At 45.8% G+C, this 24513-nt stretch overlaps 1 pseudogene; it reads left to right on the forward strand.

Annotated features, from left to right (window-relative positions):
* The first annotated feature begins 20987 nt into the window (after window positions 1–20987).
* LOC143027445 (uncharacterized) lies at window positions 20988–23765 on the forward strand (annotated as a pseudogene).
* The last annotated feature ends 748 nt before the right edge of the window (window positions 23766–24513 follow it).

A 24513-nucleotide genomic window follows, 5' to 3' on the forward strand; every position in this document is an offset into this window, starting at 1 on the left:
GGAGGGTGAGTGTTAGGAGGGGTGTAGGGGGGGAGAGTGACGTGGATATAAGATGTGGGTGGGGAGGGTGAGGTGAAGGTAGGATGTATATAATGTAGTGGGTGAGATGGAGGTTTGGTATGGATGTGGAGGGTGAGGTGGAGGACTGTAGGTAGGATGAGGGTGTGGAGGAAGAGGTGGAAGTAGGATGTAGGTGTGAAGCAGAGAGAGAGAGAGAGAGAGAGAGAGAGAGAGAGAGTTTGATGAAGAGGCAAAGTTTTGAGGAAGGGAAAGGCTGAGGTAAAGTGTGACTGTGAAGGGGTTAAATATACCACATGTGGTCTCGTAATTCACAATAAAATGAAGTTACTATATATACATATGACTACATTTCCAATAACTGCTTATATTAATTACAGAATTAATGGCACGCAGGCAAAGGTTTCGCCAAGACTGGCTCAACAACCCAGATTTTCAGCCGTGGCTGACGAACGTAGAGGGTGACAGTTCGAAATCCTTCTGCAAGGCATGCAAGAGGACATTAGGATCCGAACTAACATCGATCAAGAGACACAAGATGTCCAAACATCACATCACCAACGTGGAAAGGGACCAGGAAGAAGCCCAAGCTGAGGATCAAGAACCAATCCCTATGTCTATTGGGGTGGGTATGGCAATGATTTTGTTTACATGTTTTATTGCTGAGCATAATCTCCCCTTCACAACAGCTGACTGTCTTGTTGATTTAATGAAAGCAATGTTTCCTGACTCGCGCATCGCTCAGACGATGAACATGAAGAGGACAAAATGTACGGAGATGGTCAAAGATCTAGGAAAGTGTTGCAAGGAGGAAACTATAAGAAAACTTCAAAATACCAAATTCTCCATAATAGTGGATGAGACCACTGATGTTAGTACACAGAAGTGTTGTGCAGTGATTGTACGTTATTTAGAAATTGATGATAATAATAGGCCTACCATTAAAACATCAGTGCTCGATCTTGTGGATATTTATAAAGGTGTTGGTAATAGAAGAAGCAGGCGGATCAACAGGTGAAAATATTTATAACGTGTTAATAGAAACATTAAAAACTCATAATATACCACTTGATAATTTTGTAGGCTTTGCTGCAGACGGAGCCTCGAATTATATGGGGGAACACAATTCTGTTACCAGTAGACTTAAGGATAAATTACCAGGAATAACTATATTCAGATGTATTTGTCATTCTATTCATCTTTGTTCCTCAGATGCAGCTAAAGAGTTACCTAGGCATTGTGAAGACCTTCTCAGGAATGTATACTCTTTTTTCTCGCACAGTGCCAAAAGAAGGTCTGAATTTAAAGATTTCCAACAGTTCTGTGATCTTAAGCCTCACAAAATTATTCATGTCTCACAGACTCGATGGCTGTCTCTCCACCAAGCTGTAGCTCGAGTTTTAGAACAATATCAGGCTTTGAAGTTGTATTTTAATGACCTCGTGCTTAGTGAGAGGCTGTTATCAGTCCAACAGATAGTACATGCATTGCACGATCAATCGGTGTTATGCTATCTTAAATTTCTCAATTATGTTTTGCCTAAGTGTAATACCATAAACTTACTTTTTCAGGGTCAAGGTCCAACTCTTCATTTGCTGTATGAGAACGTGACAGAACTATACTTAAAATTACTGTCTTCTTTCTGTAGGTCAGTGTGTTTAAAAAAGGTTCCCATAAATAGTATAGACCCATCTGATGAAGGGATGTATGTTCCTATTAATCAAATATATCTGGGACCTGACATGCATGCTCATTTTCAGAGAGAAGATGTAAGAAATAACATACAGATGATTGAGGATGTAAAGGGTAGATGCCGTAAATTTCTAGTCACTCTCTGTGTCCAGATAAAGCATAGATTTCCCCTTCATAGCAAGTTGTGGTGGAATGCAAGTTTTCTTGCCCCTAAGAAGGTTTTAGATATTAACTCTAGGAAGGTATTGCCTACTCTTTCAGATTTAGTGAATGAAATACCCCGCATTCCAGTAGATATTAACAAGGTAGATGATGAATGGAGGTCTTTTGATTGGTGCGATTTGCCTGAGGATATTAAGGACTCGAAAAGTGACGCGTTAGCATTTTACACGAAGTTAATGAATTACACAGATGCTGCGGGTATTAGAAAATTTCTTCATTTCTCAATATTCGCTCTCAATGTATTGACACTTCCTACCTCTAATGCTGATGCTGAGAGACTGTTTTCCAAATTAAATCTAGTTAAGTCAAAAACACGTAATTGTTTAAAACTAGAATCGGTCGTAGGTCTGCTTACATTGTCTGAGAGAGTTAGAGCACAGGGTGGTTGCACTAACTTTAAGCCAAGCCAGGATATGATAAACATTGTGTGTAATTCTACATAGTCATTATATTTACCCCTATTTTCTATATGTCTCTTGTTGTTTAATTGTTTTGTTATTAATTGTGTCTTGTTATTGTATGTGTTACTGTTATTAAAAATCTATAATCGGATTATCTTTTCTATTTCCAACGTTATACTATATCAACGACATATTTATACCAATTAAGGCAAGAATGACATTCTCTTAATTAGTAATCCTATGGCATCTTTACAGTATCGATGATATATTAAGTGGAATTGGATCATAAAGATATTAACCTATATATTAGTCCATCATTAAATTTACATTTTCTCTTTTCGACAAGAAAATGGATGGAGAGCTGTAGAAGGCTGACTATTGTATAATAATTAATATGTAGCGTCGCACGGGCTTTTACGTCAAATAAAAATTAATGATGCAGATATATTAACATGCAGTTTCTTAACAGGGCACTATATATAATTAAATGTTTATCGACAACAGTCACTGTGAAATTACTGATAATATACGTAAAATCAGGAATATTTGTGGTCAAAACCAGACTAGCCAATCACTGGGCAGGAATGAGGAGCATTGTGGGAGCAGTGACAACCAATCACAACATACGGACAACCAGGTGCGGATAAACGGCAGCCCTGCCCGCCAGTCACCCTTGGTCAGTGCACCACCAGATAGTGATTCCGAAGCCCCTACGCCAAGATATCCTTAGCATTGCTCATGACGGCGTAGGAGGACATCTAGGAACCAGGAAAACTTATGCCAAAATTCTATCACATTTCTATTGGCCTAAGTTACGCAGAGACGTCGGTACATACTGCCGTACATGCCGTCCCTGTCAGTTAGTGGGAAAACCAAGCCCCAGTATCAAACCGTTCCCGTTACAACCCATACCAGTGATAAAAGAGCCTTTTAGTAGGATCACAATTGATTGCGTAGGTCCCTTACCAAAAACCCCCCGTGGTCATCAGTTCCTACTTACCATCATAGACAGTGCCACTCGCTATCCGGAGGCTATTCCCTTACGCCGCATCACGGCAAAGAATGTTGTAAGAGCCCTAGTTCATTTTTTTACCCAAGTAGGCCTTCCCACAGTGATACAATCCGATCAGGGATCCAACTTTACTTCCCGGTTGTTTAACCAGGTGATGGAAAGCCTAGGTGTCAAGCAATCTAGGTCCTCGGCTTATCACCCGCAATCCCAGGGTGTAGTAGAAAGGTTCCATCAAACCCTCAAAAGAATCCTAAGGACCTTTTGCTTGGAAACCGGAAGGGACTGGGACGAGGGAGTAGATCTCCTGCTGTTCGCTATCCGAGATAGTGTTCAGGAGTCGTTAGGTTATAGCCCTTTTCAGTTAGTTTATGGACACGAGGCACGGGGTCCCCTTAAAGTCTTGAAGGAGAGCTGGATAAGCAATGAGCCAGTGACCCCGTTGGCCTCCTATGTGACAAAGTTTAAGGATAAACTTCAATTAGCTATAAGTCTTGCCCATTCAAACCTAGGTGCTCAAATTAAAATGAAGCACCAGTTTGATAAGTCAAAAGGAGCAAGGGATAGGTATTTTAAGAGTGGAGATAATGTCTTAGCTTTCTTACCATTAAAAACTAACCCTCTTCAAGCTGTGTATAGTGGACCGTATCAAGTCTTAGAGCGCCAAGGTCAGGCCAACTATGTCCTCCACACTCCAGAGAGACGCAAGAAAAAGCGTCTAGTGCATATTAACTTGTTGAAACCCTACCACGATCGTGGTGAGGGTGTGGTAGGAGATAGTGCGGAGGCTGACCCTCCGTCACCTGCGTGCTTAGTAGTGCCGGAAGTTAGTGAAGAAAGTGATGAGAGTTTCTCTGAAGCTCTTAGTGGGTCATGTGTTAAGATGGAAAACTCGGTGATATTACGAGACCCCACTGTGAAGTTAGAACATCTCTCTGGTGCCCAAGCGAAGGACATAGAATCCCTGCTACGAACGTACGTGTGCATATTCGGTGATCACCCTCGCCCCTGCTCAGCACTGGAACACGACGTGGAGACCCATGGGGCCCCTCCCATCCGCCAACGTCCTTACCGCTTGAATACCTTCAAGAGAGAATACGTCCGAGCTGAGGTGCAACGTCTCCAAGAGCTCGGCATTGTACAGCCCAGCCACAGCCCGTGGGCATCTCCTGTTGTCCTCGTGCCGAAGCCAGATGGGTCGATGCGGTTGTGTGTCGACTACCGACGGGTCAACGCGGTAACGGAAGCGGATGGGTACCCCTTGCCTCGCATAGACGACGTGATCGACGACGTGGGCTCGGCGCGATGGGTAACCAAGCTCGACCTCCTCAAAGGCTACTACCAGGTCCGACTGACTGAGCGCTCGAGAGCCATCTCCGCCTTCGTCACCCCAGAGGGACTGTACGAATTCTCCGTTCTTCCCTTTGGGTTGCGGAATGCCCCGGCCACCTTTCAGCGCCTTATGAACCGCCTCACAGCCGGGATGGACGGCGTCCGGTGTTATCTCGACGATATCGTCGTCTTCGGGGACACCTGGGAGTTGCACCTGAGTCGCCTGAAATCTCTCTTTGCTGTGTTGGCTGCCAACACCCTGACGGTGAACCTCGCCAAAAGCGAGTTCGGCCATGCCCGGGTCACCTTCCTGGGACTTGTGGTCGGGCAGAATGAGGTTCGACCTGTTGCAGCCAAGATTGCGGCCATCCAACAATATCCGACACCAGACGACAAAAAAGCAGTGATGAGGCTGATAGGGATGGCCGGATATTATCGGCGCTTCTGTCCAAATTTTTCTTCTATTGTGGCACCGATGACCGACCTCCTCAGCGGCAAGAAGGCCTTTAGGTGGTCGCAGATGTGCCAGGAGTCCTTCGAGAGCTTGAAAACCCTACTATCCAACGCGCCCGTGCTACGAGCCCCTAACCTGGAGAAGCCGTTCACCCTTCACGTCGATGCTAGTGACGTCGCCGGAGGAGCAGTGCTGTTGCAGGAAGGTGAGGGGGATTCCGTATTGCACCCAGTGGGATCTTTCTCGAAGAAATTTAACAAGCACCAGAGAAATTATGCCACCGTTGAAAAGGAGGCACTTGCGTTGTTGTTGGCCCTTGACCATTTTAGAATTTATATAGGTAGCACAATTCACCCAGTGCAAGTGCGTACAGATCATAACCCCTTAATATTCGTTGAAAAGATGAAGAACACTAATCAAAGACTTTTAAGATGGGCGCTGGCACTACAACCCTTTAACTTGAAAATCTCACATATACGTGGGAGAGAAAACGTCATAGCAGACGCGCTATCACGTGGTCCAGCTCTCCCAGGAGATGCTCCTTAGGTTAAGAGGTTGTTTATATCATAAGTGTAGTATACTCATTTTGTTTGATTTTGGTTCTTGTGTTATTACTTGTCTTTTATAGTGTAAAATTTTCTGTGTAACTATGTAATGCGTTTTTTTTTTATGTTCGCTTCCCATTTAGGGAAGCTCATATTTTTGGGGGGGAGGTGTTGCGGGCCCGTAACATGGCTGGACACTTTCCCGTCATACGTGTGCGCATGCGCAGGTTGGTTATAATGAGTGGTCGCCAAATGGTGACGTCTGGCAACTGGGAGCCAGTGGAAGTACGGTAGCTTGCGGGGTACCTCCTTCCCCCTCTTACTAATCCTGTCACCATACCTGACAGTTGTTCCTAGCTTTCTCTTGTTACCTAGTTGGGTAACGGTAAGAATTAAGTATACTAGATTGTATCATATTATTATTCATGTTGTATATTATTATTCATGTTGTATCATATCATTAATGTTATAAATATAGATACTTATAATTGTAGAGTTTACCAAATACCCCAACTGAAATACACGAGATAGATAAAATGTTACCGCACCCTTATATACCTGAAGGGAAGCGTAACAATGACACAGGCAAGATGCTGGAGTTGGTGAACAGGTCCGTCAAAAATGTGCTTAAGCTCCTAAAAGAGAAGAGGAACCCTAGGCGAAAGGAGAGGACTCCCTTCCCCTCTACCTCCTCCTCCCCTGCCTCTTCCACCACTTCTTCCTCTTCCTCAACCTCCTCCCCTTCCACTTCCCCCAAGCCTGCCACACCCGCCTTCACCATTGGGAAAGACACACCCACTTCATCTAAGCCCAGGAGAGTGTCTTCTGCTAGGCCCCAACGCCAATTCGCATTGAGGCTTGAAGACTCCTCTTCTGATGAGGAGTAAAAGGCGTCCACTGTTTCAAAGTCGCAACCCGTCTTGTCCTCTAACCGGGGAGAACAAGATGAGACCGTCATGGAAACTGACAGGGAAGAACATAGCCCTGCTCAATAATCACTTGAGGTTGCTACAGTGGAACCTTAACGGGTTCCGCAGTAAAACTTCGTATCTCCTTGCGCTTGCGCAAGAGCATGATTACGATATCATGCTTCTCCAAGAGACATTAATGAGCGACGAGGTGCGATTTCCGGGATATCGCATCTTTTCCCTCCCTCGTTCACTCACTGCTAGGGGGTGCATGATCTTAGTCAAATCATCCATCCCCTGCAGTGAAATCGCGGACCCTGTATCATGTGGGGATGGTGTAGAAGTTCTTGCGGTTCGACTCCATCGGGCCCACGAAACGTACACCATCTGCAACATGTACAGGGGCCTGAGAGCAGAACTGGACCTTGGAGAAGTGTGTACTCTTGCTGCGGAGAGGCTCCTCATCATAGGAGGGGACTTCAACGCCCACCATGAAATTTTGATGTCGTCCCAAGGGCCCAATGTCGCTGGGCACAACTTAAGTTCAGTATTAGACGAATGCCCTGACATTGCGTTGTTGAATGATGGAAATCCGACGCACGTGCGAGGTGGACGACTTGATCTGACCTTGGCGACGGCCTCTCTCCTCCCTAGGGTAACCTGGGAGGTGCATCCTATTGTCACTAGCGATCACTTCGGTGTCTCGGTGCACATACGGGATTCACTACCCATACCAGCTGTATTACCTGTTCCCAGGTGGAAGACAGCTTTGGCAAACTGGCCAGTGTTTGAGAAGTCTGTTGAAGAATGGGCAGCGTCGTGGAAACGTTGGAAGCTGACTTTTCTGCAGCCATTCAGGTGGCTGCCAACAGAGCCATCCCAAAGACTCGCCAGTCCCCCACAGAACATAAGAACAGCTGGTATTATACCCTCGAGGTGAGAGAGGCCAACCATCGGGTGAACATGCTTAGGCGTGTTTTCAAACGGCGCCGAACTCATACCAATTTGGCTAACTTGCGGGCTGCAGTTCATGACGCTCACGTCATAGCTGCAGATGCCAGAAGAGCTAAATTTCTTGAATGGTGTGAGGGCTTTACCCCTCACACCTCCCTACCAGAGCTGTGGTCTAAGCTCCGTACGGCTACTGGCAGGACTCAACCACGACGCACTCATCATGCCCCTGATGCTGAGGCGAAGCGGCTGGTGCAGGAGTTCGTCTCTCGCTCAGCAGCACCTCACTCCCGCAGTGTGTTCAAGACACATTGCAGGACCTCCAAGAAGTGAGGCGCCATGGTGTTGAGGGCATGATGAGTCGGTCGGATGATACTGACACTAGCTTTACGCTTCAGGAGCTACGGGTCACTCACAAGACCAGCTCAGACACGGCACCTGGAGAGGACCTCATCACCTATTCCATGCTGGCCCACCTTGGGCCAGCGGGTGACGAGGCACTTCTAAGGGTGATAAACGCGTCTTGGAGGACTGGCAAGCTACCAACAGCCTGGAAGACGGCAATCATAACGCCAATTCCAAAGCCAAAGGAACCTAGTGCTTACCGCCCCATCAGCCTGACAAGCTGCATGGGCAAGACAGCAGAGAGGATGGTGCTAAACAGGCTGCTGTGGAAACTGGGCCCATTGCATGAGCATATCCATGCTTACTGCAAAGGCACTGGCACAGCAAACAGTATAGCAACACTCCTCAATGCTGTCAGTGGAACACCGTCCATTGTGGTCTTTTTGGATTTGGAAAAGGCGTTTGAGCTGGCCAGTCCACTTGTGATATTAGACACCCTTGCTCGCAAGGGCGTAAAAGGCAAGCTGCTTTCTTGGATTGCTGACTATCTCAGTCACCGGTCTGCGAAAGTACGCTTTCAAGGTCACATATCAGAGGCCAGAATGTTGGAGAATGGCACTCCACAGGGGGGGGGGGGGGTCCTCAGCCCCACACTGTTAAATTTGCTCGTCTCCAACATTCTGGAACTACCTCTACCACAGGGGTGCAAGGTCATCTGCTATGCAGATGACATTGCGCTCTTAATTACTGGGAAACGGCAGTGCTTCAACAGGGCTCAGCGCTGTTTAAGCACTGTGGCGACGGAATGTAGCAGGTTGGGGTTAAAGATCTCCCCTACAAAGTCGAAAGCTATGGCACTGAGACTCAGGACAGAGGGGAAGCACCTCACCATCCAGGACCTTAGGCTGGACTGGGTTCACCAATATCAGTACCTGGGGGTCTGGATTGATGAGAGGCTCACCTTTCAGAGGGAACTTACCTATCTCAAGGAGAGACTGAAGGCAAGAACCACAGTTATGAGAGCAATGACGGGGAAGGCACTCGGTGCCACGCATCGGGTCCTTCGCACATTCTATGTGCACGCAGTCCGCAGTCTGGTGGACTACGCTGCCCCAGCTCTCATAAATGTGGCGACTGCCAAGCTTGAAGACCTGGAGCCTTGCCAAAATGCCGCAGCAAGGATTATCCTAGGAGCTCAACCTTGGACTAAGATTGTTAACCTCCGAATGGAGGCATCATTGCCTTCATTAACATCACGGGTCAGAAGGCTTTCTTGCCAAGTTGGTCCACAGCCCCAGGATAACTGAGCTGAGTCAGAGCCTTGTGACAGCTCTGGGACGGGTGGGTAATTTTATCCACTCTGATACCTGGCTGTCACAAGCGGCTGGGATCCTGGACTCCTTCAAGCTCACCAGCACTCTCCTGGAGAAGGGAAGGGACTCTCCACATCCAGAGTTCAAGCCCCCACCACCATGGCTATCGATACCTGCTACCTTCGTTGTCACAAAGCTTCCCAGGAAGAAGAAGTTATGTGACCAGGAAAGAGTACGAGCACAGGCCCTACAAGGTGTCCGCGCACTGTCGAAACCTGGAACGGCGGTCTATTACACGGATGGCTCCGTAGACCCCAACAGGCCTCGCAGTGCGGGGGCTGCCTTCGTGACGGATGGTTTGACCTACGGCAGGAGAGTATCTGATCATGCGTCCACTCTCCAAGCTGAGGCCATAGCGGTGCAAGGAGCTTTAGAGCATGCTCTAATATCTCGAGCGGGTCCTGTGGTGATCCACACGGATTCACAGTCTCTGCTAGGCAGCTTAGAATCAACACAGCCCAGCGACAATGTACGCCTACTGACCTCCATCCTAGCACTCCTGCTGAAGCTACATCAGCAAGGCAGGAGTGTTACGCTCAACTGGGTGCCAAGCCACGTAGGTGTCCCAGGTAACGAGTTAGCCGACGCCGCAGCAGAAGCGGCACGCAAAAGACCTGAAGTCGATGTTGTCGTCCCTCTCAGCACAAATCAGTTGCGCCTACGCACCAGGGCTCTTAACCAGGTACAACAGTTCCTCGAGCACAGACTGGAGGCAGAGGTGTCAGAGAGGGCGAGGTGGTACAGGGCAGTCACAGACTACGAGCCCCTTGTACTTCCTCGCTCCACACCTAGAAAAGTGGAAACTCTGCTTTTCCGTCTGCGGCTGGAGGACCGTTGTTTCTGGCAAATCAAGACCAACGCCACGACCGAAGAGAGCAGATGCCATCATTGCCGCCACCCTGAAGCCACCCTTGACCACTACCTCAAGCATTGCCCCGCAACTGCTTTTCTGAGGAGAGGGCCTCCGACAACATCTGAGGGTCTTGTGCGCCGCCTATGCAGCCACTTAAGTCTGTTTGAACTGCGTCGGCTGGTGGAGTGTCAGCCCCCCCTTTAATTTTCATATGTATGTTCATGTCCGGGAGGGTGAATTCATGGCGATGTGCATACGTATACTGCATGCCTATGCACATCTAATGTATGTATGAGTGTGTGTGGCCAAGGCCACACACACTCATACATTGAATCACCCCCCCCACCTCCAATTTTTACATATATGTCTCTCTGTCCGGAAGGGTGATTCATAGCGATGTGCATACGTATATCGCATACGTATGCACATCTAATGTATGTATGAGTGCGTGTGGCCAAAGCCACACACACTCATACATTGAATCACCCCCCCTTCCTTTACATTATATACGTTAGATGTCATCACTAATATCAATATTCAGCTATATTTTGAAGGGTGCATTCACTGAGATGTGCATGCGCATTTTGTATGCGTGTGCACATCTTGTGAATGTATGAGTGTGTGTGGTTGGGCCCACACACACTCATATGTACAAATCACCCTCCAAACGGGCTCACTTTAAAAGCCCGTGGGAGCTTCACTCCCGAATTTAATAGACTAGACCCAACCATCATTGGATAGAGGCTTATGGAAAGAGAAAGACTCGATCCGTTACAAACATCGAGTCATGGAAGACACGAGAAGAAGATTCAAGAAGAAGAAGATTCAAGCAACAAGACAGAAGAACCTAGACAAGAAGAGAAGAAATCGGAAAACCAGGCCTGCTGCTCGAGGCCCTTACTGCCCTCCAAAGCCACCATTCAAGAGAGGTTCTGTGGAGCGAGCGGCGGTCTTTACGAGGTGAATAGCACTAAGGTAGTATAAGCGTCAAGGTCGGTAATTATCCACCCACCCTCATTCTTGCTCCTACTATCTCTAAACATCTCTCAAACACACACCAACATAACTTTCTCTCCCTTTACACAACATATCAACATTGATAGGAAGGGAAATGACCGAGAACAGAGTCCGCCTACGGGCGGACCTGGGTGAACCACCGGACAAAGGGAGTGTTCTAAAAACCATCTGTGGGGAATTAGGCATCCCCATAGTAAACATTTTCAAGGCAGGCAAAGGGTACAATGTACTCTGCGCCAATAGACATGACGTGGAACAATTCCACGGAAACACAGCAAAGAATAAACTAAGTAAAGTAGGCCTTACACCAGACTGTACTACTGCCACAACAAAGAGGACGTAGAACAGTCTACTGCACAGGGGTACCCATGGGTAGGCGAGAGGTCAGCCCTAGAAATTGAAAATGAGATCCACAGAGAACACGACTACCTGATGGGATCTCAAGTTTCAAAACTAGGGACTCTGACCAGAACCTTTAAAATTACATGCTCCACTGAAGGCCAGGCAGAGAGAATCTCAAAGGAAGGGATAAAAGCCTTCAACATGTACATCCCGGCGGACAGGGTCCGAAGGGAGGAGTATGTAGAGATAACGCAATGTCTCAAGTGTTATCAATATAATCACTCCACAAAGCAATGCCCCAAAAAGGAAAACATCTGTTCAAACTGCTCGCAGACAGGCCACACCCACAAACAGTGTACTGAACCAACACCTCAGTGCTTAAACTGTCAGGGGAATCATGTGGCAGTAGCATTGTCCTGTCCCATACGAAAGGAGGAGAAGAACAAACTCCTTAAAGCCAAGCGGACAAAAACGTACGCGAGTGCAGTACAAAATAACACCACAATCAATGCACAAGCTCCTACCTCAGCCACCACTCAACCCACACAACACACAGGACTTCCACAAATCACCTTGAATCTGTCCAATACACTACAACTACAAACAGTGGGCATGATTTACTCAGCACACTTACATAACATCACTCACCCAGGAACATTCCAGACACACCTCACAGAGCTCTGCATCCAAAATATCATTATTCCATTCTCACTAATCCCAGCAGGCTCTTCCGAATATCTTTTGGGAATCACAATACAAACAGGAAATACAACCCCTACCAACAATCCTCCTACCTACAATCCTTCTATCAACACAGACACAGTTACCCACACCCCCTCCCCACACTCCCCCTCCGCTACACCAAACAAAACCGTTACAACGCAAGAGACTGACAATCACGAACCTTCCTCTTCCTCTTCCCAATCCGTCCCCTCCAACAGCACCAGAAGTACCCAAACCGTTACCACCCAACCAAAGATCTCCATCACGGAAGATACAGACTCAGACCCAGAACACACTTCAGATAAGGAATTAGATTTCACAATATACGCAGCACTAAACACACACATCCCAAACATCCCAACAACACACAACCTCTCAAAAGGACTGGACAAAGGACATTTCAAAATCGTACCTAAAAAGGACGAAATCAAGATAGGACCAATTATAGAGAACTGGAACAAAAGACTGTACGACGAGGAAGTCTTCGAAATCAAATTGATTTCAGCAAATAAGTTCAGGAGACTAAACAAAACCAACACATAAAACACACAAATAAACACCAACATGTACACTACACTCAAAGTCCTACAGCACAACGTACTAGACTGGCACAACAGAAGACACGAACTAATAAACACCTACAGACGAATAGACCCAAATATAATCATCAACGGACACGGATGTAACAAAGACAGACCAATAAAAATACCAGGATACACCACTCACTCCATAAACACCTCGCAAGAAAAACACGACGGAACATGCATTGCGGTCCAAACACACTTAAAACACAAACTAATAGACGACTTTCACTCAGACATGTTAGCAGTAACCATAGAAACCTCTCTAGGACCTACAACATTTGCCTCAACATACATCCCATTCAGACGATGCTACCTAGTATTTCCAGACTTCATAAGACTCGCCACATTCCAACACCCAACATACATAATGGGCGACCTAAATGCCAGGTCCCATGCACTGGGACACAGGGATTCAAACCCCCCCGCCAAAGGAGTCACTCACCTCGTAGATAATTACGGCATGACACACATAGGACCCGAATTTCCTACATACATTAACCATCAAACATCCACCACTCCATACATAGTCCTACAAAACAGACATGCCACTCACAACTACCACGTAACACCAGGTCCACTTACATCAAGCGACCACATCCCAGTCATTATGACAGTGCCTGCGTCCCCCCTTCAAATCCCTTATGATAAGATGGATGATTCGCGACCAAGAGAGCGAACTGGAAACGACGATGAGGTCAACTTGGAGGGTGCGAACGAGGAGGAGAAAGACCGAGCACTACAAGCCGCAGAAACAATCATACAACACGCAGCTACACTCACAATTTCAAAAATAGCTCACAGGATACTATCACACGCACCCATCACAGAAAACATTAAACGACTTCTAATACAAGCAAGACACATACACGAATACATCACAACACATCCACAAGGACCACATCACATCAAAAGACTTAACAAAATCAGACAGATACTCAACGAACACTACAAAGCACAACACCAAGAAAAATGGCAGGAAATGATCTCCAAACTTGCATCTACCAAAGACACAAAAACATTCTGGAAATCGGTAAACAGGATGATGGGAAACACTAAAATAACATATAATCATTACATAACAGATGAACAAGGCAAAAAACACTACACACCACAAGAAAAAGAAACAGCACTACGCACACACTGGGAAAAAACCTTCACCATCACACCAACAGAAAACCAAGACTTGACAAGGACTTTGAAGAATACATTGAAACTTGCATGCAAGAACACTCATCTCTCATAACCCCCGCCACACACTCCTACCCCTCCGCTCTCCCTAAGGAGGGACTAGCCAAACCTATACAAACACATACACTACGTGAAGCCCTAAGCTCTATGAAAAATAGGGCGCCAGGCAGATCGGGAATAACAAAACAAATGCTCACACACGCACATCCCAAAATAATACAAAACCTCACAAACATCTTCAACGCAGCACTAGAAATGGGTTACTTTCCACGCACTTTAAAAACAGCAGTAATAATCTTTCTCTCCAAAACAGGCACTAACTTAAGACAAGTAAACAATAACAGACCCATATCACTCTTAGAAATACACGGAAAACTTTTCGAAAAATACTAAATCACAGACTCTACACACACCTCCATCAACAAAACATATTAAAACCATCACAGCACGGCTTCAGACCAGGATTCGGCACACACACAGCTCTGGCCACACTATACCAATCAATAGCAGTAGCTAAAGCCCAGAAGCAGCAGGTCAACCTGGTGCTGAGGGATGTGAGCAAAGCCTTTGATAAGGTATGGTGGACAGGGCTAAAATACAAAATAATTCAACTACACCTCCACCCATACCTCACACGTATACTCTGTAATTTCATAACAGACAGGAAAGCATGCATACGCATACATCACCACATAGGACAAGAATTCTCCATCACCTGTGGAGTCCCGCAAGGAAGCTCCATTAGTCCAACATTATACAATATTTACATACAAGATATTCCGGAACCACAGCCGGGATGTCAACACATCATTTACGCGGATGACATCACACAAATCATTACACAACCAGGTAAATCAACACGCATGCTTGCGAAAAAGACAGAGCGCGAGATCAAAAGCATTAATGCTTACGAGCGCTGCTGGAAAATTCGCACGAACACACAAAAATTCACACTGATACATACAAGGACAAGGGAAGTCACCTGTCACGACAGATGGCATCCAACACAAATACTCAACACATGACAAAGTACTCGGCTGGAACTTCTCCTATGGAGGAGCAGCCCATGTCGAGAGGGCAGCAGCCATAGCTAAACGGAGCCTTCACAGGCTCAACGCTTCAGAGAGCTGCCAATGAAACAAAAACGGACCCTCTACTTCGCCTATGTGAGGAGTGTTTTAACATACCCTGCCATTCCACTCCACACACTTAGAAAGTCACCCCTACAGAAATTACAGTGTACAAAACAGAGCACTACAATTCATAACAAACACGAAATGCACTGACAGAAAAACAGCCGAAGAACTACACACAGAAACGAACACTCCAGCAATAAACACGCAACTACACACACAAGCAACGAAAACATGAGAAAGATTATTCACTCTCGACGCACCACTCTTACAAGAACTCACGTCACTACCAGAACACACGAAACAACATAGAAACTGGCCTCTCAGTTATGAAAAAACATTAGATCAAACTTCACAATTCACAATATAACCACATTGAAGAAAACTCACATCGACACCATCCAGCTACTTGCACACAGACGAGGAAAAGTTTATACACCACACCCACTCTCAAACACCCTCCCAACCGACAGGTAAGCTAAGACGAGAATGAAACTGTATACACCACTCCCACCCTCGAACACCCTCCATCACCCGACAAGCAAGCTACAAGTTTATACACCACACCTGCCCTCAAACAACCTCCAGTTGCTCAACATACTAACATTCACGAATAAACAACTCAGACTTAGTGGGCAGCCGTAGTTGGCATGAGCGGTACCGGGGGAGCGAGAACCCAATCCCTGCGTCTGATTGGTCAATTGTCTCCCTCCGCCAGCCGCACTGAGCCGCTACCTGCCCCTAAACATACTAACAGTCACATTCACGGATAATAACTAACACGAACGAACGCAAACAAGAAATATATACATACACAACGTGGAAGTCCTCCAAGTAGACACAAAACTAAATCACTACCCACCCAATTTAATTCCATCAAATCACTTAGCGTGATGGTTAGGAGTATATATGGAGGTACCTACCTCCATATATACGCCTGCCCTTCATGACGAGTGTGACTCCAAAAGTCCGGTTATTAGAACATACAACTCCTCCTACGCGGTGTAAAATTACAATGCACAGTAACTCCACTGAAAAACACTAAGTTGGTATCCCAACACTCTTTTAACCTCTCACTTCCTTCTAACTTTCTCCTTCCCCTCCCCCCCCCTCCGCCCATCGGGCACCCCTCCTTCTTTACCCCAAATTACCGTCGACCATCAACGCTGGCCTACATCCACGGTTGCTTATGCGGAACAGGTAGATATAATATTGTGACACCACAACCTTCCCCCTCCCTTCTCTACCATCCTTTATTTTCTTTTACTTTTTAAATCTCTTTACTTGCCGCCATCATTCCCCACATGAAAACAACATAAAACACTTACACCATGAGTGCTAAAGTCCGCCTACGGGCGGCTACAAATACGAAACCACCATACGAAAAAACATTAACAACGCTATGTAAGATGGAGATCCCAGTGACTCGACTAACGGAAACGGCTGACGGATACGTAGCATTTGCCCTAACTGAAAAACACCTCCTGCCCATTTTTAACCCGAAGAAGAACTCGCCCCTGCAAGAAGTTGGACTGGCCCCGATCCTGACTCATCAACACATAGCTCAACGCTCCGTCTTCTGCCGCGGAATCCAGCCTTGGATTGGAGATCATACGGCGGAAGAAATCCAGAGAAATACTCCAAAAGCACACCTTCATCACCACCGCCAACGTCACCAAGATCGGAAACAACACCAGGATTTTCAATATCACTTTTGGAACTACGGAGGAAGCCGACACGACCCTCACCCAAGGGTTGCGTCTCTTCAACCTCGTTGTTCCCCCAGGCAACATCAGACGTGAGGAATACGTAGCGGTGCAGCAATGCTACCGCTGCTATTCCTACTCTCACAATTCAAGAACATGCACGAAGAAGACCTCTGTTTGTTCAAAGTGTGCTGAGGAGGGACACGACCAACTTCAGGTGCCTCAACTGGTCGGGGAATCACGTGGCCGTCGCCCTCTCCAAGATATAAGGATATAAGGTCTAACCACTTCCGACCGAATTTCGAGGGAGTTGGCGCAGCGGCCCCGTGAACGTCACCTGGCTGTTCAAAGTTGGGTTCGCGGGTCCTATAGCTGTCAGTTGAAGCTGGTGCGTCGTTCGGGAATGTCGTTCCCTTCGCTCGCACCGCTCCACGCAATTAGTTATATTCTGACAAATATTATATAAAATATATATATAAAATATTATAGTTCCTGTCTATATATATGAATATATAAAATATATGATATATTATATATAATAAATATAAAATATATATATATATATATAATATATATAAAATATTATAGTTCCTGTCTTCCTTGGCGTTTCAGTTTTCTTCAGTGTTTCACAAAGAGAAAACGGACCCAGCCTAATGACGTCAGAAGCTGCGCACAATAATTCAAACGGTCTGACCTGTATATTTAGACCTTGGCCCGCTCCTGCCCCGAATGGACGACAGGTCAATTAGAATAAAGTGGCGGGGCTGTCTGTCCCAACCTTTTGTGCCGAAGGCTGGAGTGCCGCAAGGGTCAGTCCTTGCCCCCACTCTGTACAATCTATATACGAATGACCTGCCAGAGCCGGCTTATCCTCGCAACCAGGCTCTAACTCTTTCGTATGCGGACGACACTAACCACATAAGCAGACACAAAACGCTGCAGGGAGCGTTACACGTAATGCAAAACATCCTAGACGGGGCACACGCGTGGGAGCAACAGTGGCGCATTAAGACCAACGCGTCGAAATGCAATGCTGTACACTTCCGCTGCAAACGAACCAACAGAACAATCACAAACACTCCTCTTAAAATAAACAACACAAACATCCCAGCGAAGGACCATACCCGTGTGCTGGGTAGCACACTTGATAATGGCCTTACCTGGACCCCACACTTCCGCAAGCAGGGAGCGAAGGCTAGGGCTGTGCTGGGTAAGCTCAGACGCTTCAAAACTGCAACACTGAGAACCAAACGTCGATTGTACCTAGCCCTCGTCAGACCGATTCTGTGCCAGTCCCCGGGACTAAGCCAGCTGACATGTGCCACCAATAACTACGAGCATCAGAAGGTTCAGAATGCCGCTGTCCAGTTCATCACGGGCTCGCGATGGAGCGACTTCAGAACCACTGAGTCTCTACACCAAATTTCCAACATCCGTCCACTCAACCAACACAAACACAAACTTCACTCAAGACACCTAGAAAAACTGCACGCCCAACAAAAACACCTGATACAACATATTACACCTAGACCACACCGTACAGACTATCTGTCAGCTGCGCCCGTCCCACGTGCGGTGTACACGATAAAACGTGTATAACCGCACCAACAAGTAACACACCCCTTCACCAGCTTGACTGGTGATAACCGCAATAATGTAATAATAATAATAGTAATGGTAATGATAATGATAATAATAATAATAATAATATCGTTACTCAAACCCGACCTGGGGTAAAACAGGAATTCTCATGCCTTACCTGGGGCTAATCAGGAACGCCCTCTACACGCGGGAAGTGAAATCTACTCACTAACCGTAAATTACACACATACACCTCTCACGAACATAGCCGCATCCCACGCACAAACATATACACTTCCTTTTTCTTCGACTAAAATTCGCTTCCTTTCTCACTTTCTCTTATACTACATCTTCTCATTTCAGTTTACCTCCCACTAAAGATTTTTCCGTTTTTCCCCCTTTCTCTACTACTACGCCTCCTACCATTTTCTAAACTTTCGTTGGTGATCCTAACCCCGTTGGTAACCCCATTGGTAATCCCAACCTCCTAACCTCCGGCGTCAGGCGCTTCCCTCCAAGCTCCTGGTCAAGTCCTCCTATGCCATGACAACAATCTAGCCCCTAATTGCTCGCGATTCGCCCGGTGGCAATAGCCCTCTTTTATACACTACTATCTTTTCATTTTCTAACAGACGTTCTTCCCCTCCCACAAAACCCGATCCCGCGCAAGCGAGGTGGTCTTTTCTTGAATTCCAGAATTCCAGAATGGAAGAAAGCCGCAAGAAGCCAACAGTCCCCCACACCATCAACAACCACAACCGTCTCCTACGCCTCAGTTACCAGGAATGACGCTCCTACCACACCACCACCCACACCCACTCATATTCACTTTTCCACTACTGCCCAACTACAAATGGTGGGCATCATTTACCAAGACCACCTACACAACATTCAATACCCAGGTTCTTTTTCAAAAAAATTGAATGAATAATGCTCACTGAACAGCCTACCCACAGTAAATCTAGGCGCCAACCCCGACTCCTCTGCCTTATTAGGCATTCACTTCTCCTCCAACACCCCCTCCGCCCCCACCACCAAAACTCCCCCTTCCGCCTCCAACTCCAACATCTCAACCGCTACCCCCTCCACCTCAACCACTACAATATCCAAGAACAACTCCACCGCCTCAACCACAAGCACTTCCCCGTCGGAATCAGTCCCCAAGGACTCGGCAGTCAACTCCCCCTCCTCCTCTTCCAGTTCCTCCTCCTCCTCCAGTTCTTCCTCCTCACCAGCCTCCTCTCCAACAGACTCGACCTCAGACAAGGACCAGACTGATGACGACGTTCCAAGTATTACAGTTTACACATACCTGGATACCCCTCCAACAGGCAACACCAAACAAAAAGACATATTAAAACAAATAGAAAAAAACGGATACAAAATACACAATTTTAATGACCCATTGACACAAAAACTATACGACGACTGGAAACAGAACAAGCACACACCACAAATACATTTCGAAGTCATTAGTCGAGAGCAATTTGACCAGCTCCCCCCGTACACACACAAACCAACACACGACGCAGCAAGAAGAAATAAAAACACACATAACACAAAACCATGCACAGCACCCTCACCACCCTCCAGCACAACGTCTTGGCTTGGCGGCCGAGACGTTTCGAGCTCATCAACACGTACAAGCACATAAACGCAGACATCATCATTACGAACGCACACGGATGTTCTACAGAACATCCGATCAAAATTCCCGGTTACCACACATACACAAAAAATACACATGCAGAAACACACGCTGGCGTCAGCATATCAATACAAACACGCATTAAACATACACACATAGACAATTTCTTCTCTGACACACTAGCCATCACCATAGAAACAACACTAGGTCCCACCACCATTGCCACTACATATATTCCCCCCAGAAGGAATATTTTCACATACCCAGACTTCATAAGACTCGCCACATTTAACCATCCCACGTACATTCTGGGCGACCTGAACGCACGTCACCACACGCTGGGTCACTCAGCTTCTAATCCCTCCGGCAGAGGACTGGACTACCTGGCCAGGAATCTGGCCGTAAGGGTGTTGGGAGCTGAGTTTCCCACATACATCAGAGAACCAAACACGGCCACTACACCAGATATAATTCTTGCAAACAAACACGCAGCACACAATCACTACATCAAGCCTGGCACACAAACAACGAGCGACCACATACCCGTCATTCTAACAATATCCACAAATCCGATACAGATACCCATTACATGCAGATACTCACACAAAAAAGCTCGTTGGGACAAATACGAACACCACCTCAAACAATCCCGACCGTTGGACCTGGAGGGAGCCGAGAAGGACATTGACCTTGCCATCACTGGGAACCAGTCACTACGGCCCTCAACCACTACGGCCCCAGTCATTTCGGCCCTAGTCACTACGGCCCTAGTCACTACGGCCTCTCTTACCGTCAACCCTAGTCACTGCGGCCCCAGGCACTACGGCCTCCCAAGATGTTAACTTAAATATTGACATGTTGTCTCCCTCTCTCTCTAAGAAACAGAGAGAGAGAGAGAGAGAGAGAGAGAGAGAGAGAGAGAGAGAGAGAGAGAGAATAAAAGATGATATTCTCACGATCACTAGCAATTATACACTTAGTTCCGAGCCTCTATTTTTGGGTGACGGGTTATTATTCGTCTGCTTCGAAGCCGGGACTCATTAAAATGAAGCTTCACAATACTTCAAAAGCAACCTTACAAGTCATGAAGATCCATTTCTGTTATCATTCTCCATCATGGAATATCCCTGTGTGGTTTGCGCGAGTGAAGTTCGGCCTCGTCAGCATGCCATTCAGTGCGATAACTGTGAACGCTGGCAACACAGGAAGTGTAACACCGGGATTTCCTACAAGGATTATCGTTCCATGGTGAAAGGGGAGCTACACATGCACTGGATCTGCATCACATGTTCAGAAGTAGAAGGTAAATTTTATGTTTTTATTATACTATAGTGAAAAACAAGGCTGCACATTGAAATATGATGATTTTACTAGAAGGAATGTTAGTGCTTTGAGTTCGTGCGTATAACAACTACTTCGTGTCAGTATAACAACTACTTCACACAGTTGGTCCCCAAAACAAATTAAGATAGATGTTACTGATGTTGTATAGGATAGATGATACCTCTTGATGACATTAGCACCCGACCAGTAGATAATGAAGGTGTATTGATGTTATTAGTGATGATACTGGTGTTGTACAGATCTGTTGGAGGAGGAGGAAGCGGTAGTTTATCAGAAAATCGTCCCTATGGCTGAAAGCACAGCTTTGGAAGCTTTACCTCTTGATGACGTTAGCACCCAACCAGTAGATAATGAAGGTGAGTTTTTATTATTATTATAATTATTATTATTATAATTATTATAATTATTATTATTATTATTATTATTATTATAATTATTATTATTATTATTAAAATGTTACTGATGTTGTTAGGGATGGTATTGATGTTATTAGTGATGATACTGATGTTGTACAGATCTGTTGGAGACGGAGGAAGGGGGAGTTTTGGAGGAGGTAGGATCTATCCCGGATATCAGCACCCGACCAGCCTTGCCAGAGGAATATGAAGAAAGTATTCTACCTGATGACATTATTGATGAAGTTCCAGGTATAGGGGATGAATTAATAAACTCATATAAGATCATTGAAGGTGGTACGAGAAGAGGAAATGTCCTCCTTGTAGATTCCTTTGGTTATACCTATAACCAAAAGGCCACAGGGAAGAAGAAAAATCCAACTGGTAAAGTAACTTGGCGTTGTAGTGTGAGAAACAAGATGCTAACATGTCCTGCTACTGTCCTTCAGAATGGCTCCATTTTCACCGGAGGATCTTATCATCATGTTCACGAACCCCAACAAGGTGCTACTTTTAAGGCTGAAGTCATTGCTACTGCAAAGGCCTTAGCCAAAGAGAAGGTTAACATTTTTTCATCCGCTTCTTCTTTAGTTGATCGTGCAATAACTGCCACAGAAGGGGATGATGCAGCCTGTTTAAATACAATTAACTTAGCACGGTCTCTTAATCGCCTTAGACAGGGTGACAGACCTGATGAACCAGATAATTTGAACTTTGAATTGGATGACAATTACATCCCAAAAGAGTTCCTTCAGAAAGATATTGCTATAACTGGGGGCCGACACTTAATATTCGCTACTTCTGAACAACTTGCTTTACTCAAGAATGCAAGGACGTGGTACGTGGATGCTACATTTCGTGTAGTGCGCAAGCCATTCTATCAATTATTTGGCATCCATGCATTCGTGAAAGGAATAGAAGGAAATATAAAACAAGTACCTCTAGTATTTACCCTCATGTCGGGGAAAAGAAAAAAAAGATTATAAGAAAGTTTTTAAGGTTATTTTAGACATACTACAGGAGTGCAAAGTAGAGAAATTGGTTTTAGATTTTGAAGTTGCTGTATGGTCGGCTGTCAGGACATTACTGCCGATAGTAAAATTGCAAGGATGCTCGTTCCATTGGAATCAAGCCATTTGGAGAAAAATCCAAGAAATAGGACTGGCTGCACCATACATGAATCATCGCCCAACTAAGGATTTCATAAGGCAGCTCATGGCACTTCCTTTCCTCCCTGAAGAACACATAAAAACAACATTTGAACAGGTTGAATTACGAGTGCCTCCTGGACCACTTAAAATTCTAATGGATTATATCAAAGAAACTTGGATCAATGGATTCTGGGCGCCAAGTGACTGGACTGTATTCGGGCAGAGTATCCGGACTAACAATGACGTAGAGGGATACCACAGAAAGTTGAATGGTATGGCAGGCAGCTCTCATATTCCATTTTATGTTTTAGTGCCATTACTGTACAAAGAAGCAAAAAATGTAACTGTAGAGGTCCGTCTTGTCAAGGATGGTAAACACACGTCGCCAGCGCCGTCAATTTAGAACAGTGCAAGGCAAAATATTTGCCCTATGGAAACGGTATGAAGACCATGAAATTACCACAAATCACCTCTTAAAAGCATGTTCGAAGTTATGTACAAATGGACCTTCCCAATAAATGGTGTTTTAGATATTATATCATAGGTTTTAAAATGCTGTTTTATACATACCATATATTAGATTTTACATCACACATTTTAAATCTTAATATATGTACAACTTTATCAGATTCCCTTATATGTTGTACGACTAGGATTTGTACAGTTTGTATGAACCATATACATTCTGGTTATATAGCTATTTCTGTGTTAAATATAGTTTTCTTTTATCCCAATCTTACTGTAATTATTTCCTATTATTGCATACCAGTTTTCATTAAAAATACTTTCTAATGATGGCCGAAGTGACTAGTGTGGTTGGTCTGAGTCGGCCGAAGTGACTAGGGGTTGGTGCCGTAGTGACTAGGGTCAGAGGCCGAAATGACTGGGGCCGTAGTGGTTGAGGGCCGTAGTGACTGGCAATCGCCATCACTCACACAGAACAAGCCATACTCAGGGCAATAAATCTCACAATACCAAAAATAGCACACAGAACTCTCATCCACGCACCCATAAACTACAGAATACACCGTCTCCTCTTTCAAGCGAGACATATTCACGAATACATGACACGACACGGATGCTATTTCCACCACACACGAAGACTTAATCAAATCAGACACATTTTACGCGAACATTACGCCACTCAAGCAGCCCTGAGTTGGACACAACAGATAGACCGCATGGACCTCAGTGCTGACCCGGCAGCCTTCTGGCGGTCGGTCAGGAAGCTCTCCGGCGGAAGCAAGACACGACACACACCATACATCACAGACACAAATGGCATCAGACACCACGACGTCGAAGACAAAGAACTCGCTCTACGTCAACACTGGCAGACAATCCAGACTATTTCCTCAGAGGAAAATCAGGATTTTGATCAAAACCACGAAGACGACATAACGAGGGACATGCGACAACACACATCCATCACCTCCCCCCTCCCCCACGCCCTCATATCCCGCCTTCCTGTGAAAGGCTGTGCAAGTAGAGTCACTGTCTCGGAGGTTAAGAGTGCATTGTCTCTAATGCGCAATAAAACTCCGGGCAGGACTCACATATCCAAGCCTATGCTCGCTAATGCCCCTAAAATAATAATA

Source organism: Oratosquilla oratoria, chromosome 8 (genome assembly GCF_046742065.1).
Source record: "Oratosquilla oratoria isolate Oo_2021 chromosome 8, ASM4674206v1, whole genome shotgun sequence".
In the NCBI taxonomy this organism is placed as follows: domain Eukaryota; kingdom Metazoa; phylum Arthropoda; class Malacostraca; order Stomatopoda; family Squillidae; genus Oratosquilla; species Oratosquilla oratoria.